Source organism: Pristis pectinata, chromosome 7, assembly GCF_009764475.1.
Source record: "Pristis pectinata isolate sPriPec2 chromosome 7, sPriPec2.1.pri, whole genome shotgun sequence".
NCBI classification, from domain to species: domain Eukaryota; kingdom Metazoa; phylum Chordata; class Chondrichthyes; order Rhinopristiformes; family Pristidae; genus Pristis; species Pristis pectinata.
Window position 1 is genome coordinate 81,004,165 of NC_067411.1, and position 24,608 is coordinate 81,028,772.

Here is a 24,608-nt window from a genome sequence, read left to right on the forward strand (position 1 = left end):
GCTGGCCTTTTCGGTGATGTCCACACAGGTCCTGAAGGTCCACCAAGCTCCTGAAGGTTTATGCCTGTGTCACAAGTGCCACATTGTAATCACCATTGTGATAGGCCTGAGGCTCATATAAACGTTGAAGTACATAGCATGCTCCCTTGGAGTGGCCTGTTGTTGAGAGTGAATCAAACCCTCTGCCTCTGAATGTGGTAATCTAGTCCAAACATTGGAACCACATCGTCACAGGGCTGCCCTTGATATAAATTCAATAGAACTCCTTGGAGATAACTCCCTTCTTCGGAAATCCGAACTGTGGCTTATGAATCTGAAACTCAAAGGCTCAGGTCATAAGGAAGAACGAGATGACAGAATATAGAGCAAAGGTAGGTAAATGGACAATCAAGGTACAGGGTAATTGAATGACAGGTAGATTTGAAAGGCTGAAAAACCATCTCCCAGTCTTATGCTCCAATGTGTCCATTGTTGTAATTATACAATGCTTGCAAAGGCTGGAACACTGAATGGAATTGCTCTGTGTATTCTCTACTGTGGGAGTATGAAACCAGGGACTACATCTGCTCCATCTGCATTCATCTACGAGGTAAATGCTTCTATCTTTCTTTGCTGGAGATTAAGATGCACAATTGCAACGACAACAGGAATATAAAATTAACGACTTTTATTTTACAACCATATTGGTTTATAAATTAATTCAGAATATGATGAGGTGGTAAGCAATTAAATACAATTCATCATCTTGATAAAATGACCCATTCGGAAGAATTCTATTGCAATGAAACTATCAGCTGTACAGCAATTGTGGCACAAATCGGTGTAATTCCGCACTGTTGTGTTATGTGGTTCTACTTGATACATTCACAAATGAGGTAACATAGCCTTGACTGGCCTGCTCCCTGTCTGCTTTTCAAAGGACTCTGACTCTCTGTCTCTGCTTTGCACCCATTACCTCCAAGGCTTCTCTTCCTGACAGATGAAAAGGGAGAAATAACGTTTTCCCTTGTCATGAAATAAAGTCCTTAATGTCATAATGCCTGCAGTCACATATCACTACTGATTCTCCTGTCAGTACTGTGAATGTAGCTGCCCTTACTCCAACACAGCTGTTTCAGCCCAGCCCATCCCCCATTCAGCACAGTAATAACCCTTCTTGATTTTCATCATCTTGACTTTCAGTTCCTCCTAGTTCTCGCAAAACAGGATTCCATAAATTTCTTCACCCACAATAAGAGTAATGAGCAAGCAATGAATTATGAAGTAGATGCAGAATAATGATAACATTTTAATGAGTTAGGTCTGACAAAAGTGGAAGCTTTGCTTGTTTGACTGACTTGGCACCATTCCCAAGAATTTCCTCAAATGCTGCTCTTTCACAAGGGAATTGTCAAACATAATAAATGAAAAAGGTAATGATACTATGATGAGTCTTGTAACTAAATAAATATATATAATATTTTATAACACACATACACATTTCCTTTCAGATTTCTAAATGCAAAAAAAAGATAAAATAATCAAAAATATTTTGTTTACAGCCCAGAGCAAATTTCTAGTCATGAATCATATAGGTTAATTTCTCATTTGCCTCATCCCCTCCCACAATCTATTTCTGCTGTCTTGGTGTAGACAACATGATAATTTGATTGAAAAAGAATGGAAGCTCCCTGAGCCAGGTATTTATCTAACTGTTTCAGGCTTGGTTCCTTCTGGTTGATGTTTTCACAGCAAGCAGTTGTGAAATCTGGAGCTGTCAAGCGTGAAAGATTATGTCCTGTGACTACAATAAGGGTGTTTTAGCCTTTGCTGCTAATAAAAGGTTTCTAATTGCCCTCCAAACAGCCAGAAACAAAGCTAATTTTACACCACACAAGATAACACTCTGTAGGCACTAATTAAAGGCTTGAAAAGCTTTTATTTTCAAGATAATAAAACTGGCAAGGAGATAGCTAGTGTGGCTAGGGAACAGGAGTCAAGAGAAATCTGTCATTACCCTTGGAGTAAGATTCCTGATAGATGCACAAGCCAATTCATGTCTTAAGTCCTCTAGACTGAAACAGACCTTGAAACTAAAATGGCAAGGACCAACACTCAGGATTAATTAAACAAATGTGATGACCATCACTTTTTCGGTGTCCATTACAAATCATGAATGTAAAAGTACCCTAACTCCACAACAAGCATTTTAGAATGTGGCAGGTGTGCACTTGTTTAATTACAACATTCTCCCCATCAAGTTTTCCTCTCATTTATTGCCAAGAGAAAGTAAATTGTGATTTAATAAACTATCAAGAGAAATAGTACATTTAACATCATTTTATGAAAAGTAATGCTTATGAAGGACTGAAATTTACAAGTGTATCAAGGAACAGACACGTGTTCACGTGCTTTGTGCTCCAGATTAATAGCGTAATAGAGCAAACCATTGTCGGCTTTCAGTTTCTATGTTTCCTTCAATTTTTCTCCTCTTGACGGCTATTGTCTGTGGTGGAGATGTTGTCGCAGCATTTTCCATTAAGGCTATTTGTATCTACGATTCAGTACTTTGGCAGTGGCAGGACTGTGTTCTGAATCTGCATCCTCAGGGATTTAATTTGCATGTCTGACATTACCAGTGATGCTGGGCTTTTCTTTCCATCATAATTGAATTTGAAAATTTAAACAATTCAAAAATTTATTGGTAATATGGCCAAACAACTTGACCTGAATCATAATTTGTGGCAGCCTCACAATGCTAAACTCCTTGGGCCGTTTTTATAGGCTGAAAGCCCTCAGCAGACAGATTGTTTGTTCATCAGGATGTGGCACTAATCCAGAGGGATTTTGGTAGCTTTGTCATGTGAAAATGACAGCTCACATTTTCTATTGGTTGTTTCCAGTCCTACTAACATCCATCCTTGTCATGAGGGCACCTGCTTGTGTATTTTAATACTTCAAATACACTTAAATTGACTCTCTACTCAAATGGAGGTTTCTAACCAGTAGCTTATTACCGATTCAGGAATATTAAGGTTTCTGTGATCAATCTATTCTCTGTGTGTGTGTGTGTGTGTGTGTGTGTGTGTGTGTGTGTGTGTGTGTGTGTGTGTGTGTGTGTGTGTGTGTGTGTGTTGGGGGAGGGGGAGGTTGAGCTTGTGAGTATGTTTCTGTTGTGTTTGTCAGTGTGTTTATCTGTGTGTGTCTGTGTGTGTCTGTGTGTGTGGGGTGTCTATGTATATGTTTGTGTTTGCAAGTGTGTGTGTATCTGTGAGTATGTGTCTGTGTCTGTCTGCTTTTCAGTGTGTATGTATGTTTGTTTGTGATTGTATTCATAAGTGTGTGTGTGTGTGAGAGTCTGTTTCTGTGTGTCTATCTGCTTGTGCGTGAGAGAGTATGTTTGTGTATGTGTGTGTGTGGTGGTGGGTGGCAAAGTAAGTATTCCAGGAAATGGGTTGTTTTGTGTCTTTTGATGCATGAAGCATTTGCACACACATCGTTTGGCTGTAATTCAAGAAGTGCCGCATTCTAAACATCAAACGAGTTTGAGTAACCATGTTATTTAAACATAGTGAAGTTCCCAATAATGAATGGGACAGGGAGGGAACAGAAGAAAGGCTCTGTATTCAAAGAATAGAATTGCCATGAGCAAGGGGGCTGCACATGAAAAGCAATAAGCCAATACGTCAAGCTGAGGCCACTCTGAGCTCAGAGGTGGTGTGCTTAATACTGTGAGAGGAATTATTTTTTCTAATGAACCAAACAACTAAATATTATCTGCAATTACGATTGAGTTCAAGAAAAAAAATGACATTGTGTTATTCCGTTGGCCTGTCAGTGCAATTATATTCTGAAATTAATGTTCATGAAGAGTGTGAGATGTTGATTTAAGACTAATATATACTGGAAAGCACAAAATAATTGTCTTGTGACAATTAAAATTTCCTTTTCGTCTTTAATCACAGGGTTGCTTGACATAATGTTTCGTTTTAAGTCAAGCTGATTCCAATTATATATTTAATCAGTATGATTTGGTGTGGTTTCCTTTTCAGCTATTAGCCATTCATCTGATTGTTTGTTACCGCATGCAGCATTTGAGAAGAAAAATTGGAAACATTGTAAGAAAATGTTAGGGCTACTAAGGGTATTTTTTAACAAATCATTTCAGGTCTGTGCCATGATTGGAATCTAGATTTGAAGATATGGAAGCTGACAGGGGACATACAGTCAAGGCAAAGTGAGAAATATTAACTATTGATTACATTGATCTGCAAGGTTAAATGGCAGACTACTTTGGTTTGGTTACTACCATTTCTCAAAAGCGGAGTACCAGCTTTTAAATGCAAATAATTTCAGAATCAACATCTGAAGCTACACATGGTTTGACTTTGGGGTAAACATTAAAATACACCAATTGGAACAAAGGCTTAATTCAAAGGCTGGAGAGCTGTGCTGTGGAAGAAAGCCTTTCATAGCCAGTCTTGTGGGAAGAAGAAATCTGGGTGACTGCCAAATTACTGAAATCAACAATTTACAAAGCTCCACAAAGAATGTCACTTACTGTCGAAGATCTACTCTGCTCAGTTGATAGGCAACCAAATAACAATATGTAAGATATTACACTGGTGATAGTGTGTTACTGAAAATCAATATCCTAGTAGAAATAAAAATCATGCAAGTTTAATCATTTATTGTGCTTCTAAATTTGTAAAAAACAATCTATGACAGTTAAGCAATGATTATGTTATCTATTAGATAGCCTGCAACACAATGGAGTATGTTATCCTTCTGGCTGCTAACATGAGAAATAATGTCAATGTAATATAAGCTAATTTACAGCAAAACGTGGCTCTTTTTGTTTCCTGCAACATAACTAAATCTGAGATTAAGATAATTTTTTTTAGTTTGTTTCTCCATATTTGCTTTTTTCAATATTCAGTATTTGGTAAGGGCATAAGCCTGGATTTTGGGTGGCAATAAGGTTGTGCTCAGCCTTATTGAATGAATGCCAGTGTGGCGACTCACCGTCTAGTCGGGCGAACCGGCTCGGCAGTCGGGTCGCGCGGCGTCGGAGCGACGAGGCCCAAGATGGCGGCGGGCCTCGTCTTTCCGAGCGACGGGGAGAACCCGCGCGCGGGAAAGTCCTGATGACGTTGTCGGTTTTTTTTGGGCGGGAGTTTTTCTCCCTTAAAGGGCCCGCACAAGGCGGGAAAATAAACCAGTTCTGTTTGGCAATCCTCCGAGTAGAGTCTTGTTTTATTCCGCGGTAGCAACCGCTACATTGGTGACCCCGACGGTCCAAACGGCTTTTGGACCCGCGAAATGGATGACAGCGCAGCAGCCAACGCAGTGGCCCTCAAGCTGCCCACCTTTTGGACACTTCGGCCCAGCGTCTGGTTTGACCAGGCCGAAGCGCAATTCCACCTTTGGCAGATCACCTCCGACTCCACGAAGTACTACCATGTGGTTAGCTCTCTGGACTAGGAGACAGCCGCCCAGGTTGGAGACTTCATCCAGTCGCCTCCGGAGGAAGATAAGTACCCGGCTTTCAAAGATCTTTTGATCCGGACCTTCGGCCTCTCCCGTCGTGAGCGCGCCGCCCGCCTGCTTCATCTGGATGGCCTAGGGGACAGATCCCCATCCGCCCTAATGAATGAGATGCTGGCATTGGCCGAGGGACACAAGCCATGCCTGATGTTCGAACAGGCCTTCCTCGAACAGCTCCCCGATGACATCCACTTGTTGTTAGCTGATGCCGACTTCAGCAACCCCTGTGAGGTGGCTGCCCGGGCAGATGTCCTGTGGAGGGCCAAGCGCGAGAGCGGTTCGTCCGTCAGTCAAATCACCAGGCCGCGAGCCCAACGCCTGCCTCGCCCGGCCCCAGCAACCGAGCAGCCACGCCCCAGGAACGCAGACGACGACACGGGTGACCAGCTGTGCTTCTACCATCAGAGGTGGGGTGCGGAGGCCCGTCGATGCCGCCCACCCTGCAAGTTTCAGGGAAACGCCAGGGCCAGCTGCCGCTGATGGCTACGGCGGCTGGCCGCCGACAGAGCCTCCTCTTCATTCAGGACAAGAAATCTGGACGGCATTTCCTCGTTGATACTGGAGCGGAGGTCAGTATTTTGCCCCCGACAGGCCGCGACACTCGTGACAGGCCACCAGGTCCTCTACTCAATGCCGCCAACGGTACGACGATACGGTCTTTCGGCACCCGTACGCTTCAATTACACTTTGGCGGCAGCCGTTTTACCTGGACCTTTACCCTTGCCACCGTCGCCCGACCACTCCTAGGCGCCGATTTCCTTCGGGCCCACAACCTGTTAGTCGACCTGCGAAGGAAGCGGTTAGTCCACTCTAGCACTCTCCGGACCTATCCCCTGGGAGAAATCAGCCCACCAGCCCCGCGCCTGGACTCCATTACCCTTTCTGGCGACGATTTCGCCAAGCTCCTAGCCGAATTCCCATCGATTTTGGCACCTTCGTTTACAAATTCTCGGCCCACACATGGGGTACGACACCACATCATTACCACAGGGCCACCCCTTCATGCCCGAGCACGACGATTACCTCCAGACAAGCTCCGCCTGGCAAAGGAAGAGTTCCATCACATGGAGGAGCTGGGGATTGTTCGTAGGTCAGACAGCCCCTGGGCCTCCCCCCTGCACATGGTCCCCAAAGCCACCGGAGGGTGGAGGCCCTGCGGCGACTACCGCAGGCTGAATGACGCCACCACCCCGGACCGCTATCCCATCCCTCACATCCAGGACTTCGCAGCGAACTTACACGGGGCCCGCATCTTTTCCAAAGTGGACCTCGTTAGGGGATACCACCAAATCCCGGTCCATCCGGATGACGTCCCCAAAACTGCGATTGTCACCCCATTCGGCCTGTTCGAATTCCTTCGGATGCCGTTCGGCCTTAAGAACGCTGCGCAGACCTTCCAGCGGCTGATGGACGCGGTAGGCCGAGACCTGGACTTCGTGTTCATTTACTTGGACGACATACTGATCGCCAGCCGTAACCGCCAGGAACACCTTTCCCACCTCCGCCAGCTGTATTCCCGCCTCCGCGATTTCGGCCTCACGATTAACCCGTCCAAGTGCCAATTCGGACTCGACTCTATCGATTTCCTCGGCCACAAAATCACCAGCGACGGGGCAACACCCCTACCCGCCAAGGTGGATGCTATCCGCCATTTTGCCCGCCCCGACACAGTCAAAGGCCTACAGGAATTCCTTGGGATGGTCAACTTTTACCATCGTTTCATCCCTGCAGCAGCCCGTATCATGCGCCCTCTGTTCTCGCTGCTGGCTGGTAAGGGCAAGGACATCACCTGGACTGACGAGGCTGCGGCTGCTTTCGTTAAGGCCAAAGACGCCCTGGCAGACGCCACGATGCTGGTACACCCTAGGACTGACGTCCCGACTGCCCTCACGGTAGACGCGTCCAACACCGCAGTGGGTGGGGTACTGGAACAGCTACTCGAAGGCCGCTGGCAACCCTTGGCATTTTTCAGCAAACACCTTAGACCGCCCGAACTGAAGTACAGCGCTTTTGATCGGGAACTTCTAGCGCTGTATCTGGCGGTCCGGCATTTCCGATACTTTCTAGAAGGCAGGCCTTTCACCGCTTTCACCGATCATAAGCCTCTGTCCTTTGCCTTCTCCAAAGTCTCCGATCCCTGGTCAGCTCGTCAGCAGAGACATTTATCCTACATTTCCGAGTTCACAACTGACATCCAACATGTCTCCGGAAAGGATAATGTCGTTGCTGATGCACTTTCCAGACCAACCATCCACAATCTATCCTTGGGTGTCGACTACACGGCCCTGGCTGACGCACAGCAAGCCGACGACGAACTGCCCAGCTACAGAACCGCAGTCTCGGGTCTGCAGCTCCGAGATTTCTTGGTTGGTCCAGGTCAGTGGACCCTACTTTGCGACGTTGCGACTGGTCAGCCCCGCCCTATAGTCCCTGCAGCCTGGCGGAGATGCGTTTTTGACTCGGTACATGGGTTGGCGCACCCGTCCATCAGATCTACTGTCCGACTGGTCGCCAGCAAGTTTGTCTGGCATGGCCTGCGCAAACAGGTCAGTGAGTGGGCCAGGACTTGTCTGCACTGCCAGACGTCAAAAATCCAGCGACACACCAAGGTCCCACCACAGCAGTTCGAGCCTACCCGTAGGAGGTTCGACCACATACACGTCGACCTCGTGGGCCCTCTGCCGGTTTCAAGAGAAGCCCGGTACCTCCTTACCATCGTGGACCGGTTCACGAGGTGGCCTGAGGCAACCCCCCTGACTGACATCACAACTGATTCCTGCGCCCGAGCGCTGCTCACAACTTGGGTCTCACGTTTTGGCGTTCCGGCCCACATCACTTCAGACAGAGGCACCCAATTCACTTCCAGTCTCTGGGCTGCATTAGCGAACCTGCTAGGGACGCAGCTGCACACCACCACGGTCTACCATCCTCAATCAAACGGGTTGGTGGAACGTTTTCACCGCCATCTAAAATCGGCCTTGATGGCCCGCCTGAAGGGTCCTAACTGGGTTGACGAGCTGCCTTGGGTCCTGCTCGGCATACGCACTGCCCCCAAAGAAGACCTCCGCACTTCGTCAGCTGAGCTTGTATACGGGGCGCCACTAGTTGTCCCCGGGGATTTCATACCTGCCCTTCAGGACCAAGGGGAACAACCCCCAGCAGTTCTACAAAGACTGCGCGAGCAGCTCGGCGCCTTGGCCCCAATTCCCACCTCATGGCACGGTCAAGCCCCATCCTGCCAGCCCAAGGAACTACGGGACTGTAAGTTTGTTTTCGTTCGCAGGGGCACACCTTGGGCGCCATTGCAACGACCATATGAGGGACCGTTCCGAGTCATACGGAATAACGGATCCACTTTTATTTTGGACATTGGAGGCAGGGAACAGGTTTTCACGGCGGACCGCCTCAAACCGGCCCATTTGGATCTGCAACAGCCTGTCGAGGTTGCCACGCCACGACGTAGAGGCCGCCCCCCCAAGCGGCAGCTGGCACAGCCCACGGACCTTGGGGACTGTCTCGCCGGTTCTGGGGGGGGTTGTGTGGCGACTCACCGTCTAGTCGGGCGAACCGGCTCGGCAGTCGGGTCACGCGGCGTCGGAGCGACGAGGCCCAAGATGGCGGCGGGCCTCATCTTTCCGAGCGACGGGGAGAACCCGCGCGCGGGAAAGTCCTGATGACGTAGGACTTACGTCATTGCCGGTTTTTTTTGGGCGGGAGTTTTTCTCCCTTAAAGGGCCCGCACAAGGCGGGAAAATAAACCAGTTCTGATCGGCAATCCTCCGAGTAGAGTCTTGTTTTATTCCGCGGTAGCAACCGCTACACCAGAAAGAAACATACCACATGCTCAAGATCAAAAAAATAAGGGAACTGATTAGGGGTGGGGGGAGAGGAAACAAATTTCCTTTATTCCAGACCTAAAGCTGGCTGTGCACTTTTTCTCTATTTAGAATAAAAATTAAAGGAGTACATTTTCCCTGTTACAAAGCTTTAAAGAAAATTATTTCACTGAGAGTACACACTGAGAGAAATATGTGTCATTGTTTAGATATATATTTTCAATAAAAAAGCACATAGAAATGATTTTAAAAATGATGATTGCTCCTACTGTTTAACTTCTCCTTCAGAAATAGCCTATGAACATTCACAAAGAATTCCAGACTTTTTTTTCCCAAAAATGTATTTTATTCATAAAATATATAGTAGTACAATAAGGATATGTCATTATTTTCATTCACTGTGCCAAGCAATTCAATGCATTCACTTACAATATGTCAGTATCACTAATATTTCATTCCCAAAGAGTCCATCTTCAAGCTTCAGTGTGTCCCTCAGCATGTACTCCTGCTGGCACCTTAGAATGTGCCAGCTGGTAGCATTCACTTACGGATACCTCCTTGCACTGGAACACTAATAAGTTTCAGGCAGACCAAAATGTGTCTTTCTCCGAGTTAGGAGCAGCGTGTAGAGCAGAGAGTTCTGTGCTAAGCAGCTGCAAGGGATGAGAGCCAACAAAGACCACTGCACGCCTTTCCAGATAATCCTGGCAAACACACAGTCTGAGAAGATGGCCACCTCATCCACACCAAAGCCAGCTTGAGGGTAGTGTGCAGTGGGAGTGAGACTCTGCCATAAATGAAGGATCTGATAGTGTGGGCACCTCTCACCACCAGCAGAGCAAAGTCTTAATGTTTGTTTGAGATCCACTAATTCCTTCTCCCACAGAACCTCCAGGACATTCCATGTAGACTCCTATCTGATTGACATGGTCAATGGTGTTTCTCTGCAGAAACTTTTCAATGAGGGACAGATGCAGTCGCATGGTCCAATAGAATGGAACATTCCATGACAATGAGGCCTGGTTCATCCTTCACAACACTTGGGATTGGTAGACCCTCAGCACATAGCGACCTTTAGTATTTGTGTACCCTTGCTCCACGAACATCTTGATGCAGCCAGTCATGAAGATTGCTATCAGGATCAGGGCTACATTGGGAATGTTTTTCCCTTCTTTCCATGAAGATCTGTACATGTATCTATTTTGGATATCCAGATGAAATGGAAGATGGCTTGGGTAAGCTGCCATGCACAGGGAGCAGGGTAGAGGCCACACCTGCGCTACATACAGCAACACCTTGACCTGATAACGGGCATCTTTCCTGCCTTAGAGAGAGATCGCGCTGCTTCCACATTTACAAATTTTGTTTCACCTTGACTAAAAATATAGAACACTTCATTAATTTACATATCATCCTTGAGCAGGGATCTTGCTTATCTTCTCTGTGTCATTCCCATTTTAATGTATGCTGCTGAAATGAACACTGGAAGGCTGGGTTTTGTTGTAGTTGGGGTTATTTATTTGGAAATCAGTGAGAGCTTGAGCTTTTTCCGCTCAGTTGTTGCATAATATTCATCTTTTACTCGCTAAGGCATAATCATAGCTGGTCTTAAAATCTGTAGCAGCATTTTCATTCTTTATATTTACTTGCCCTGGTAGCTGTGAGCATGCAAACAAAGAGAGGCAGGAAAAGGTCATTGATTCACACATGTAAATGATATGCCCTGCCAATCAAGGCTGGCTGAACATGACTACAGATTCATTGCTGGGGACATTGGCCAGGGGGATGCTGGTGATGGTCATTTTCTTATCCTGTGAGAAGTTGTCTGTGTATTGCAGTTTCATGACTAAGGTAGGACTAGCCTTGTTTATGGAGTGGAAACAATGTGGCCTGAACAGTTGCCCAGTTGCCTTAATAATTAGCTGCTCCTCTGCTGGAAGCTTGTTGGACATGAGGTATTGTATTGTGGTGAGAAAGAATGAGAAAGGTGTTGGGATGATGATTCAGCTTTGAGCCTTGTTTCACCAGTCTACAGTGAGATTGGGAATGTTGTCAGTCAATTGGTTAAAATCATGGCTTGAATGCCATTATGCAGCAGACATAAGATGGAGACAAATTTATGTGGCCAGCCAAATTTGAGAAGAATGCTCCCTTATCCCTCTTGAGTGATGGAGTTAAAGGCTGATATGAGGTCAAAAAGGATTCTGTCAGTGCTGCTTCCAGCATTCCTCTTGGACTTGCCCACAGTGAAGATCATGCCCACTCTGCTTCTAGATGGACAGAATGAACACAACTATTCAGGCAGCAGTTCATCTGTAAGTAGAAGGAGGCCATTGAGAATAACTCCCCTTGCAAAGATCTTTCCTGTGGCAGATATCAGGGAGACGCCTCTGTGGTTATCACAAATCAGATCTATCACTTTTTTTGAGGATGGTCAATATTATGGCATCCTTGAGGTACTCTGAGATATCCTTCTCTTCCAAGATATGGACGATGAGTGTATGTCTGAGGTTTCTCTCTACTAAGTTTTAGAACTAAGGCAGGGATACTGTCTGGTCCCAAGACTTAGTTGAGATTCACTTGCCCATGGCTTTTTAAACTTCTTGTTCCCAGGTGCTGTTAAGACTGGACTGGATATTCACCATGAGATCACCAAGGACACTTTCATCAAAGATGAAATCTCAGTTGAGGAATTTTTCTTAAGGGCATTTCCAGAGGGCACCAACAGCCTTTCTGTTCTTAATAAGCTCCGCTCTATTCTTGGCTCTCAGTGGGATGAACCCTTGAATATTTGGATCATTGAAGGTCTTGAGTGCGCTGATGAATCTGGGCATGTTGTTGTTAGTGAGCTGCTGGATTTGATTTGTCCTTTCCACTTATCATCAGTTCTTTAGGTCCTAGGTTTTCTATTAGACCTCAGCATTCAGGCACCTGTAGAGCTCTTTCTTTCCCTTGAGGTCTGGTGGAGTTTCCAACTGAAGAATGTCTTGGAGGAAAGAATTAAAGAGCATTGCCTAGTCCTCTATACAGTTGCAATGCTATAGTCACTTCAACCATTTCCTGTTTTTTGCTCTTGGCATAATACTTCTGAAACTAGAACAATGTAGTTTGTCCAGCACATCCAAGAAAAAAAAAGAGACAAACATAAGATCTTAACTTGCTCTGGATACTTAAGTTATTTTGGATGTGTAGTTATAAATTTATCATATGCAGGAAGACCAATTTACGTGTAATTAATCATTCAGGGAGGAGCATAATAATTCTAGTGATGTGCACCTCATTATCAAAGCTTCATTTACTTGGCTTATGCAATTACTGCTCCTGCCAATTGCTAGGAACAGTGAGATATGTGTACAGTACATGAAAGTATAATGCACAGAAACAAAATTGGTATTGATTTCCAGAAACACAACAAAGATAAACAGCGACAACATTGTTTCTATTTTAATGATGTAATATAAAAAAAATCATTATTTTGTTTCAGAAGCATAACAATACAATTAATACAATATATGTTGCTGGCTAATTTAAATTTAAAAATATCCATGTTTTACTTCCGCTTTTCCAGATGTATGATATGCTACAGCAAAGGATTTTTATTATTAAAAACACATTTTTGAATTATGGACCACCATTACCTATAGTGTTCTATCCTCCTGAATTCCCAGATAATCAAGTAGTACTTGTTTTCCATTCTTCAATTATATTTTTTCCCCTTTTATGTTTTTCTTATTTCCTAGAATGCAATTGTCAGGGTTTACTGTGAAATACTAGTTTATGTGACAATGGTATTGAAAAATCAATTCTTGCAGCTCAAATTTTAAAAATGCACGAAAGAATTATGCTGTCAGCACCAGGTCAGACTACACGTTGACTGAATCGGACACAGAATTACTTTTGTTTATATGCATAGTTCATTATTTTACAAGTATCCATTAGGGTCCTAAGTACAGCACCAGCAACTCTTGTGCATATTAAAAACCCTGGGCACCAGCAGAATAAGCTTAGACGGCAAAATGTTAATTGTCTCAAACCAAATTTTTTTCCTTTCCCTTGACAACGGGTATTGAAGTACACAGCAAAATGCAGCCAACATCTGTTTCTCAGGGCATGGAAAATAGGTTGAGGCTAATTCCACAGCCAGAAGTTAATGCAAGGCAAACATACCTCTTCTCACTGGAGATTATTTGAGAGTTTATGGAATTGCAACTGAACATGTATTCTACTGTTAGCTGTCATGGCTCTTTGCACAGTGGAAGTTTCAAGCATGTTTACTCGTGCTAAAACTAGTTTTACTTCAATACAAATATGATTGCTTTGAATTGATTTATAATGAATCCTTTCTGAGGTGTTTTGTCATGATCTATGTTTTTCTTTACATCCTTAAAGAAGATGACACAAGTGTAGTCCATGTTTCGTGCCGAGTATACACATCTCTTTTAATATCTTATTTATACTGAGCTTCAACACTATAATTGAAGCTGAGTGCTCTAATCTGCCAGTGCAAGTTGAATGGATCTGTCCTGTTCATACTGAAGGCAATCAACAGAGTAACACTGTGTGGAATACATTTTGTGTAAATGTATTCGGTGTGCATATGAACATGTTTTCCTAGACATGTTTTGTTTGTTTCTCTCAAATGAAAAGACAATCAGATTGGTTGCTTTGGACAGAATAGGGTAATCAGTTTTCAGAGGTTTATAGTTCTGGTTTATATTTACATGTCCTAATTGACATTATCACAAAGCTTATTCTCTTCAAGTTGATCTGGTGGTCTTGCATGTTTTCAGCCAAATATTGAATTTCAAAGGAAAATCTTTGAATTTAGCCTAGACTTCATTTGCAACTACACATAGAATAATAACTCTGACAGAACCTAGGTTTGGCATTCTACAAATTCTTATTTCATCTATAGATCTGTTCTATTAGACAGTGTTTCAAAGCTATTAATTCCCAGTTAACCCAAGTAAGAAGTTGATTCAAGCTAGAGATATGCGTATTGGTAAAGACAGAAAGAAATTGTTTGGCCATTAACTCCTCTTTCAGTCTTACTCCGTCATATCTCTGACCCCAGAGATCTCCCTTGACTTTTCCAATTTAAGCTTTGTGCCCTTGCCTTGACCTTAATTCCTCCCTGTGCTCCCATGTGGCTTTTCTGAACTGGTATCCTGATGTTTTAATCCTTCATTGTTTTCGTGTGTAACATTTTCAATAAGGTTTTCTTACATTCATGTCTCAGTGTGTGAGCCTTTCCTATAGTTACAGCTTATTACCAATCACACGGAAGTCTTATATCTTCACTCTTCTTGGTCATTTTATCTACTTAACCCATTCATTAGCATGTGGTATTTGCAAACGTTGACTAATTAAGATCATTAATATATCTACTGTAGGAAGTCAGTAATTGAAAACAGTTGATTAAAATAGCCATAATCTTTAATGTCCCAAATATTTATTGTCAGAGGTTCTGAAAAATCAGGGGGTTCTGTCATTTTGTGTTTTCTTCAAAAGTGATAGCCAAACATTGGATGTTGTATAGCCGGGAGATTAATTTTGTATAGGTGCAGCATAATGCAAAATAACGTTATTAATAAATAAGAATCGATTCTGATTTTCTTGTTTGAGCAGCATTTGAAAACAAAACTGTAAAATAAGATAAAAACAGAAAATGCTGGGAATACTCAGCAGGTCAGGCTGTTGAGAGAAACAGAATCAATGTTTCAGGTTGATGACCTTTCGTCAGAATTGAGAAAAGTTAGAAATCAATCCTGTTTTAAGCAGTGAAGAAGGGAAGGGAAGGAGAGAACAAACAGAATGTTTGTGATAGTTGGAAGACCAAGAGAGACTGAATAACAGAAGAAGAGGCAGTGACTGCTGAGAGGGAGCGTTAAAGGCTTATTAATCACAGATGATCTGTCTGAAGGAGATGTAAGTGGAGGGAATGAATGAAAACAGGGAAGAGAATGAAAGCAAAAAGAAAGAAAGAAAATAATAATGCAGGAAATGTGGTTAAATCAGAAATTGTGGGAAATTGTAGGTCAAGCAGCACCTGTCGATAGAAAAAAGCAAAGTAAAGGTTACAATCTGCTGACCTTTCAATTGGGAAGGCTGGATATCCATAATTGTTGAATTTATTTTTGAGTCCTGAGGGCTGTAATATGACCATTTGGAACATTAGATGCTGTTCCTTGAGTGTATGTTGGGCTTGGTTGGAACAGTGTAAAAAAGCCAAAGGTGATAGGCAACTGAAGCTCAGTGTCACTTTGCAAACTGAACGGGGATGTTCTGCAAAGCAGTCAGCAAATCAGCTCTTGGTTACCTTAGTGTAGAGAAGACAGATATCATGAGCGGCGATGCAGTACACTAAACTGGAAAATATACAAGTGAATTGCTGCTTCACCTGGAGGGAATGTTTGCATCCTTGGATGATGGGAAAGGAAGAGGTAAAAGAACATGTTTTCCATCTCCTGCGTTTGCATAGTAATTTGCCATGAGAAGGGAATTGGGTGTATTTGGAGATGCAGGGGGTGTGGCCTGTTCAGAATCCTGAAAGGGGTGGGGAGGGGAAGGGGTGTCCATGACTGACATCACATTGAAGTTGGTGGAAATATGCAGAGGATACGAGGAGGGGTGTTAGCACTGCTGCGTCACACCTCTGGAGATCTGGGTTTGGTCCTGACCTTGGGTGCGGTCTACGTGGAGTTTTCATGTAACTGTATGGGTTTTACCTGGGTGCTCCAGTTTCCTCGCCATGCCAAGGGTGTGCTGTATGATAGGTTGATTGGACACTGATAAGTTCCCCTTGTGTGGGTGGGTGGTAGGAGAACTTGGAGGGGGGATGTGATGGAGATGTGAGAACCATAATGGGATTGGTCTAGATGGTCCCTGATGGTGAGTGCAGGTCCAATGGGCTGAAGAGTCTGTGATGGGAGAATAGTAAAGGAAACTGTGAGAACAAAGGGAATCTTATCCTTGTTCTGGGTGGAGAAGACAGAATTGTAGGAACTAGAAGATACATTGTTGAGACCCCTATCAACCTAAGGGGAGCCACCGCTGAATGAAAAAGAAGACATTTTGGCAAGTCTGACGCAGAAATTGTCATCATTAAAACAGATGCAAAAGAATGGAGAATCTGGGAGAATGGAATCTTATAGGGAGCAAGGTGTAGTCCAGATAGCTATAGGAGTCTGTGGGCGTGAAATGGATGTTGACCAATAACCTATTCTCTGTGATAGAGATAGAGAAAGTGAGAAAGGGAAGGGAAGAATCAGGGAAGAATGTAAGAGCTGGCTGGAAATTAGTAGCATTGGTGATGAATGTTTTGAGCTTGCACGAGAGCAGCAAGTAGGCTCAATACAAGCCATCAGTGTAGGGGAAGAAGAGGTGATGGGGGGAGGGGTGCTGAATAACGATTACCTCACATAGCCAACAACGAGACAGGCTTGGTTCAGATTCATGTGGGATCCCATAGTCACAACTTTGAATTGAAGGAAGTGAGTGAAGGAAAAGGTGAAGGGTCATCAGCTTGAAACATTTGCTCTGTTTTTCTCTCTCTACACATGCTGACTGGCCTGCTGAGCACTTCCAGAATTTTCTGTTTTTATTTTGATTTCTGGCACCTGCAATTTCTTGATTTGTGACAGCAAAATGAGGTTTACCAATTAGTCAAAATAAAATGTATTTTTGAATTGAGGCTCTTTGAAATTCCATCATCTTCATTGAGAGAGCTGAGCATGGGCATCTTCTTATTTAAAAATACAGTATATTGTTGTTTTTATACGGCTGAGAGTGATATGATAGGTGATGTAGAGATCACTTTATCTCCATTTGTTACTTGCCATCATTGCTAAGAATTCAGGAAAATTGTGATGCATGTTTTGCACATTTCCATGTGTGCTACAATAACATGGAAGACTATACTAAACAACATTTTGTCCATAAGCAATATTCATTTTTTCATCATTTATAGTCATGACACACTCAGATCACTTATATTTTAAGGAATAAATGTCTCGTATGTCGACGAAATGAATGATGCTATCTGAATTGATCAGACTTATATTGTAATTAGGCTTGTACAAATCCTCTGTGGGGAAAACCACAGCAGACCAGACAAGTAGATGTCGCGGATGGATAACTCCACCTCTAATTGCCAAGGCAGCAGGAGTCTCAGTTGCATAGCTACTAGAGCAACATGGAAGGAATCCTACCAGATTGGATGCACACAACACTATTTACTTATTTATATTTCAAGCAACTACCTGCCAATCATTTCATTCCAACTTCTGACACAAGAATCGTGAAACATGGAGTGTGGAAACATTTTGACATTTTACTGAAAACATCACATTGCATATGCAGGGAAGGCAAGCTAACAGCAAATAGTCATACGTTAACTGCAAGGCACTTATTGTCTTAAAGACAAAGGAAGAAAACGACAAGTTAGGGGTTGTTTAAAGTTTGACAATTTCTTATGTTCATCATCTGTTTTGGTGTAGTTCATGTGGGGTTTGTGTTCATCTTAACCTGAGGAGGAGTTGGGACACTACTGTTGGCCTCAGTACTTCTGGACTAGAATATTGGTTTGATGGAGCTTTAAAGGGGGCCATTTATCCCACCCAGTTTGTGTTTGGTCTTTTGTAGAGCGATCCATTTAGTTCCACTCCCTTGCTCTTTCCTTTTCGTCCTGCAAAGTTTCCACTTCAAGTACTTATCTAATTACCTCCGAAAGTTTGTCTGGAATCTGCTTTCATACTTTTTAGCCAGATCATTAAAAATCCATGACATTTTTTCCCCTCATATTGCCTCTGGTTCTTTTGCCAGTCACAAATCCGTGTTCTCTGATTACCAACTTTACTGCCACTGTAAAAAATTTCCTGATTTGCTCTGTTAATATAATTATGAACATTCCTATTGAGTCTCCCTTTGACCTTCCCTCAACAAGACAATTCATGAAAGGGATGTCAATTCAATATGTCTAATTGCCTAGGTTTGTTTAACTCTCCTTATAGCTGAGATTCTTACCACTTTATTTATTGAATCCCATTGAGATACATGCATGCTTGAACATGAGACAAGGATGTGTAATTTTCTTCACAACTAAATTATGCATGGACACTCCAAGCCCAGATGTTCCAATCAGTGCAAAAGTGACATCAGTTGGAAAAATGGACAGGTTTGCAAAGTGCTAAGTCATGGAGAACCACATTAGCGAAATGTTTCTGGGGCAGTTACTGAATATACTAATGGGAGAAAGTGACAAAAACCAGTATTGGTAAATATCACTGTAGCAGTCCACTGTGCAGGCTGCAGGAGAGCCACCACAACAAGCAGAATGGTTCCAAGGGGCGTAATGGACTAATGGTGCTAATGACATGGCCAATGGCTCTGATGCACAATCATAAAACTGTAAGGATATAAGGAGCAAAAGCATGGGTAAAAGCATATTAACAACACTGCTAGTGCCTGGCCTGTTCTGACGCAAACTCTGGTGAGCAGCTGAAGAATAGAAAGAGGAGGAAGGGAGGAGGGAAGCTGATAAACCCCCTTCTCCTCAGAGGAATAACTCATCTGAATGCAATTCAAGTAACCACAACCCCAAACCATTCAGTAAGTTACCACAAGAAAAACATTCCCATCCAAATTTCTGAATGAAGTATGTCATGTTCTGTAGAAAAGTTAATTAATCATCTTCATGGACTTTTACTGCCTGTTTTGGAAATGTACTGTTCCTTTGCAGTGCTATGCCAGATGCTGGTGGGAGGCTACTGACTTTACTGACTTTCAGCGGAGGGCCTGTAGAACCACACTTCTTGTGGTTGTGTACCTGGGACCCAGGGTGCTGGCCGCACCATTCTCGATATGTTTCAGTGGCTAGGTTGGTGGGCTGACAGGCAGGAGCAAGGGCACTGGGAGGGGTGGGACGATGCATATTGTCTTCCCAAGAAAAGACAGCAGCTGCATACTCCACATAGCCACAGTTCCTCTTCAATTTGAGAAGGTGTTTGTTTTTGACTTCCTGAGTCCTTTTGCACACAGTAATTCATAGCCATGAGCCTGTGGCAGTCTGAGCACCAACTGTACTATACAGCCACTTCATGGCTGCTGTTTGTGCAGTATTGGAAGCTGTGCCTATCCGATACTTTATGATAGCTGCAGCGTGTGTGCAAAAGCAAAAGGACACATTTCCAACACTGGAAAAGATGAAGGCTGAGTGCTATGCAAAAATCCTGTGCCAGGCTGGGCCTTGACATTGAATGCAGCCTCTCTGACCACCTCCCCATTTCTTCTTCATTCCACCTCTCCCGCCAAGCTGTCCAATGTAGTGTCTGAAAACCATGGTGCAGTTTCTCTCTCATATCAAGTCATTCAAGGTAGTTTCAACTGGTGTTAGCCATTCACAAAGCTGGATTAACTACTGAAGTGATAAAGCAAACATTAATAAACTTGAACTTGAACTACAGTAAATGCTGGTTGGGGCACTGAAATTGTGATAATTAGCAATGATGTTGTTGGATTACACAGACTAGATCAAGCAGGCCACGGGAAAGTTCCAATATTATCCAATTTAACTTTTGGTAGGGTTGATTGGCCTGATGAGTAACTTCATTGATCTATGATGAGCTGATTTATTCACACATAATATATTTACAAATACTTTGCATTATACAACAGTTTTCTGACTTCATGCTTCTGAGCAGTGGGCTGACAATTTGGAGACTCCCAATTTAAAATCCCTTGACCATTTATTTAAGCAGCAAGATTAGTATGCACAGAGAGAATTCAAACTTGTAGCAATAATTTGGAAAGAAAGAAATTATTTGACTAACTCTTTTTGCTGGTGCTCGTTGAGGGAGGAATGTGGACTTTGTTGCATATAACAGGGGACAATATAAGTCATAGAATGATAGTCAAGGAGTTATACACCCTTTGGCCCAAGCTGTTCATGCTGACCAAGTTGCCAACCTGAGCTAGTTCCATTTGCCTGCGTTTGGTCCATATCCTCTAAATCTTTCCTGTCCATGTTCTTGTCGAAATGTCTTTTAAAAGTTGTAATTGTACCCACCTCTACCACTTCCTCCAGCAATACATTTCAGGCACAAGTCCTGAACATCAATGGAAGATCATTAACTAAATGGTGGTGGAATTTTCCAGCGTAGAATAAGCATACACACTTTGGATGCTATATTGGGCCCTAGGTACCCTTTTAAGGACTCAATCCAATTTCAAGGAATGCTTTAATTATATAGAATATAAAGAGATATGACTTGGCTGTGCTTAGTGGAAATATGCTTGTTCATTGTCTTGTAGACAGACTAACTCCCACTTGAAGCCAATGATTAAAACAAAACCTAGTTACCACCAAGCGATTGCTTTACATTCCCAGCAGTGACTCATTGATTATCTAAATATATCATGCATTCTTCAGGCATATTAACACCCTACTACTATAGTGTGGGTTTGTGTCAGTGAATCATCAGGGTTCAAGGTTAAAAAGTGTAATCCTAAAGTAGAAGTTATTTTAAGAAAATCCTTCTACCATCGCCTACGGGTGGAAGAGCGGAGTGGACATGTCTGGTCAGCTTGGACCAGGAGAAGCGATATCACACATGCACATGATGGACAGGATTTGGGGAGGGAATCAGGAACTGGATCCAAATGTTCTACACAGACATTAGTAGTGCAGTCCAAATCAATGGGTGGGAAACAGATAGCTTCCCTATCAAGTCTGGAGTAAGGCAGGGTTGCCCAGCTCTCCCTCGTCTTTGTGCTGCACAGAACCCTTTTGCCAAACCCATTAGGAAGGACATGGGCATGAGGGGTGACCATACCGGGCACTCAGATCAAAGCATCTCTGTACATGGACGACATCACTGCCTTCTGCATGGATCCAAGGTCAATCCGCAGATTGATCAGCATCTGCGACCAGATCGAGCTGACATTAGGGCCCAGAGTCAACTGTAGGAGGAACGAGGCCATGCAACTGGCCCAACTGGTCCACCATCCCCTTCTCTGTGAAGTCTAACTACTGAAGGTGGTTCGGAATAGGTGAGGCATGTAACAAGAATTTATCTGGAGTGGACAGCCAAGGGTAAACAGAAATTGAGACTGTGGGAGCGGCGCTCCCTCTTGATTACGGGCAAGAACCTGGGCATACCCCACCGCTCTGCTATGGCAGTCACCCATGCCATCTTTCGTTTCAGCTGGGGATTCAAGATGGAACATGTCTAAAGGGTCGTGATGCACAGTCCCCAGCAAATGGTGCGAAAAACGTACCCAGCATCGCCCTCATCGTTATGGCCATTTTAGTGTGTGGCTGCATCAAGCTGTGGATAGAACTGAACTACACAAGCAGCGAGGGTCACTGAGTGCTGAGGTTCTGCCCACCCCTGTTGTTGCAAGGGTTGGGCCTAGTCTCACTCCATGCAATGTTCCACTCAGGGGGACATTACCACACCACCTGTCCTTCGTGGAAACGTTCTTCCAGGAAAACACCTTTGACCATAAGTTCATCAGGCAGTGGTCAGCATGGGACGTCCTTCAGGCTCTGTGGGAGAAGGACACAATGGATTATGTAGTATGGTTTCCCGAGTAGACTGTCAAGATCATTTGGCAGAATGCCTCATCGCCAAAACTCACCAACAAGTACTATGACCTCGCTTGGCTGGCGGTGAGAGGGTCCCTCCCTGTCAGATCCTTCCTGTGTGGTCAGAGTCCCACTCCTAATGCACGATGCCCCCGGGAGGGCTGTGATGAGGATGAGGTGATCGCCTACCTGTTCGTGGATTGTGGATTGAAGGTCTGAAAAAGGATGCAAGGGCCCTTGTCAAGGTTCATCCTGAGCAGCTTTGTAACAGACGACACTGATCTGCAGGCTGTCCCCAGGGACACGTACCAAGACAAACATCAACTGCTGCTGGAAGACCATCAACTTGATGAAAGAAGTACTCCTGCCTGAAACTTGTTGGTCTTCCAGTACAATGAGTTATCCATAAGGGAATGCTGCCACTTGGCATATTCCAGGCTGCAGGAGTACCCGCTGAGGGATGCACTGAAGGTTGAAGGCTTTGTGGGCAAGGATTGCAGTCTAAGGTCCTCCTGCACTAGACATTGAGGCCTAAGCTCTGGGTAAAAACCTCTGAAACACTTGAAATTTGTATTGTCCAAAGGGGCCACGTGAATGGCAATAGTGTGTTGTACATAAGATGTGCTAACATTACGAATAGAAAGTCCTGATAACACCCTGAATGTACAGATCGAATGACACTATGAATATAAAGAAAGCCATGCACTATTTTTGCACTTCTTGTACATACTTTTTCTGAATATTTATTTTTGAAATCATGTATCTAAAAGATACTTGATGCAACTAAATTTAAACAAAAATTTCTAACATCTGATCTAAAAAAACAGAATAAATGCTTCCATTTATACAATGCCTTCCTCAATCTTGGCATGCACCAAAGTGGTTTATGCTAATGAAGTACTTTTGAAGGGTTGTCAGTTCTAAGCAACATAGGAGTAAATATGTGCAAGCTTCCATAGAACATTACAGCACAGTGCAGGCCCTTTGGTCATGATGTTCCATGAGTTGCAATATGGTAAATAGCCAACTGTAGTAATTTAGTACTGCTGGTTTAGGGTTAAATACCAGGCAAGACACTGAGGCATTCTCTCGTACCCTTTTGCAAAAGAATATCAAAGGATCATTTACATCCACCTGTGACGGTAGGAAGAGCATTAAATTAATGTCTCCTCCATAAGATGGCACCTCTGATGGTGTAGTACTCCCTCAATACTCCATTGGAGTGTCCACCTAAAATGAAGCTTAGGCACAACCTTCTGACTAAAAGTAATGAGATTATCACAAAAAGTCCTCTCCATCACCATGACCACATGGTTCACTGCTGTGACATTGTCTGTGTTATCCTCTCCCCCAGATGACAACCACATCCACACTTCTGTCAATCAGACTAATTATTAATAATAGACTTAATTATTGGAATGGGGTTCTTGGTGACCTATTTATTGGCCTGTTACTTATCCAAAAAATTTTAAAATTTATCCAAATTTCATCACCCAAGAGGGACTGGAAGCAGAAGTTGGAAGATTTCTCTAATCTCAGAATTAATACCCTTCTCTAATTATTCTTTTTTCCTTTTCCTCACTTAATTATGCAGTGAAACAAAGACACACGTTATTGAACAGCAACATAACATATAAAATTCAACCATGTCAGTTTACCTTTAAGTTTTATCACCATCCCAAAATTGCAACATATTCTTCTGGTTGTTTGAATGAACAGGCTCAAGGTCAAGGAGGCCCACATTCATTCATTGTTTAAATTCCACTCACAGTCATCCCTGTCCTCAATCAATTACGCAGATTCTTGTATATATCAATGTATTCAATTTAACTCCCCAGCCCTCATTTCCACAGCCTATCTTCTTCACCTCTACAATATTCCCCAGCCACATATCCTTGCCAAAATCTTTATTCCTCCAATTCTTGCTTGTTGCCATCCTTCACGTCACCATCAGTGACAAGAGCTTCCATAACTTGAGGCATTCCTTGGATCTCTCTCTCTCCCCAAAATGCTCAAACTCTTACTTTTTTGCACTTTTTTTACAGTCTTCCAACAAGCCTACATTTTGGCTTTGCTTGAGTAGTTTAAGTCTGTTTTTTAATCTTTTTCCACAACTTGTTAAATGGTCTCTGACTATTTATCTGTAAATGGTCTACATAACTGCAAATAGTACTATTAAAACAAGTAAGAAGGCAGATTAGACAGGTGCAGCCTGAGTCATTAATTCATATCTCAGCATCGTGAAATGTTGGTAAGGGAAATAAATCATTAAAAAATTTGAAGGCCTCAAAATATGTTGGGTAAACATTAGGGTGGAATTGCTTAATATGTTTGCATATAATACCATTATGGACTACAATATAGAGATTAGTTAACATTTCTTTTAACAATAGAAGGTAGGAATCAAAATTTAAGACATTTAAGCATTTGAATACAAATACTTGCATTCTGCAATTTCAAAGTCATAACCATTCCACTTCCATTACACAGAAAGGTATGCTGTAAAATATATTTTTCATGCTCTGACATGGAGCTGCAAAAGTTCTAGGATTGATTCCTGGTCTGTTAACTGATATCTGTTGGGACGGTGGTTTTAGCAGCTGAGTCCTAAGATAGTCACTGCCCTGTGACCATTGTTATATGTGTATGTACAGTATGCT

General features: G+C 43.3%; 1 protein-coding gene and 1 non-coding gene across 2 annotated transcripts in view; one reads left to right on the top strand and one right to left on the bottom strand.

Annotated features, from left to right (window-relative positions):
• The window catches only part of LOC127572920 (uncharacterized), a 307,743-nt gene that overhangs the window by 18,493 nt on the left and 264,642 nt on the right, over positions 1-24,608 (top strand). The window lies entirely within an intron of this gene.
• Positions 10,741-10,843, bottom strand: LOC127572986 (U6 spliceosomal RNA). The gene has a single exon (XR_007956725.1). It is a non-coding gene; the product is annotated as a U6 spliceosomal RNA (small nuclear RNA).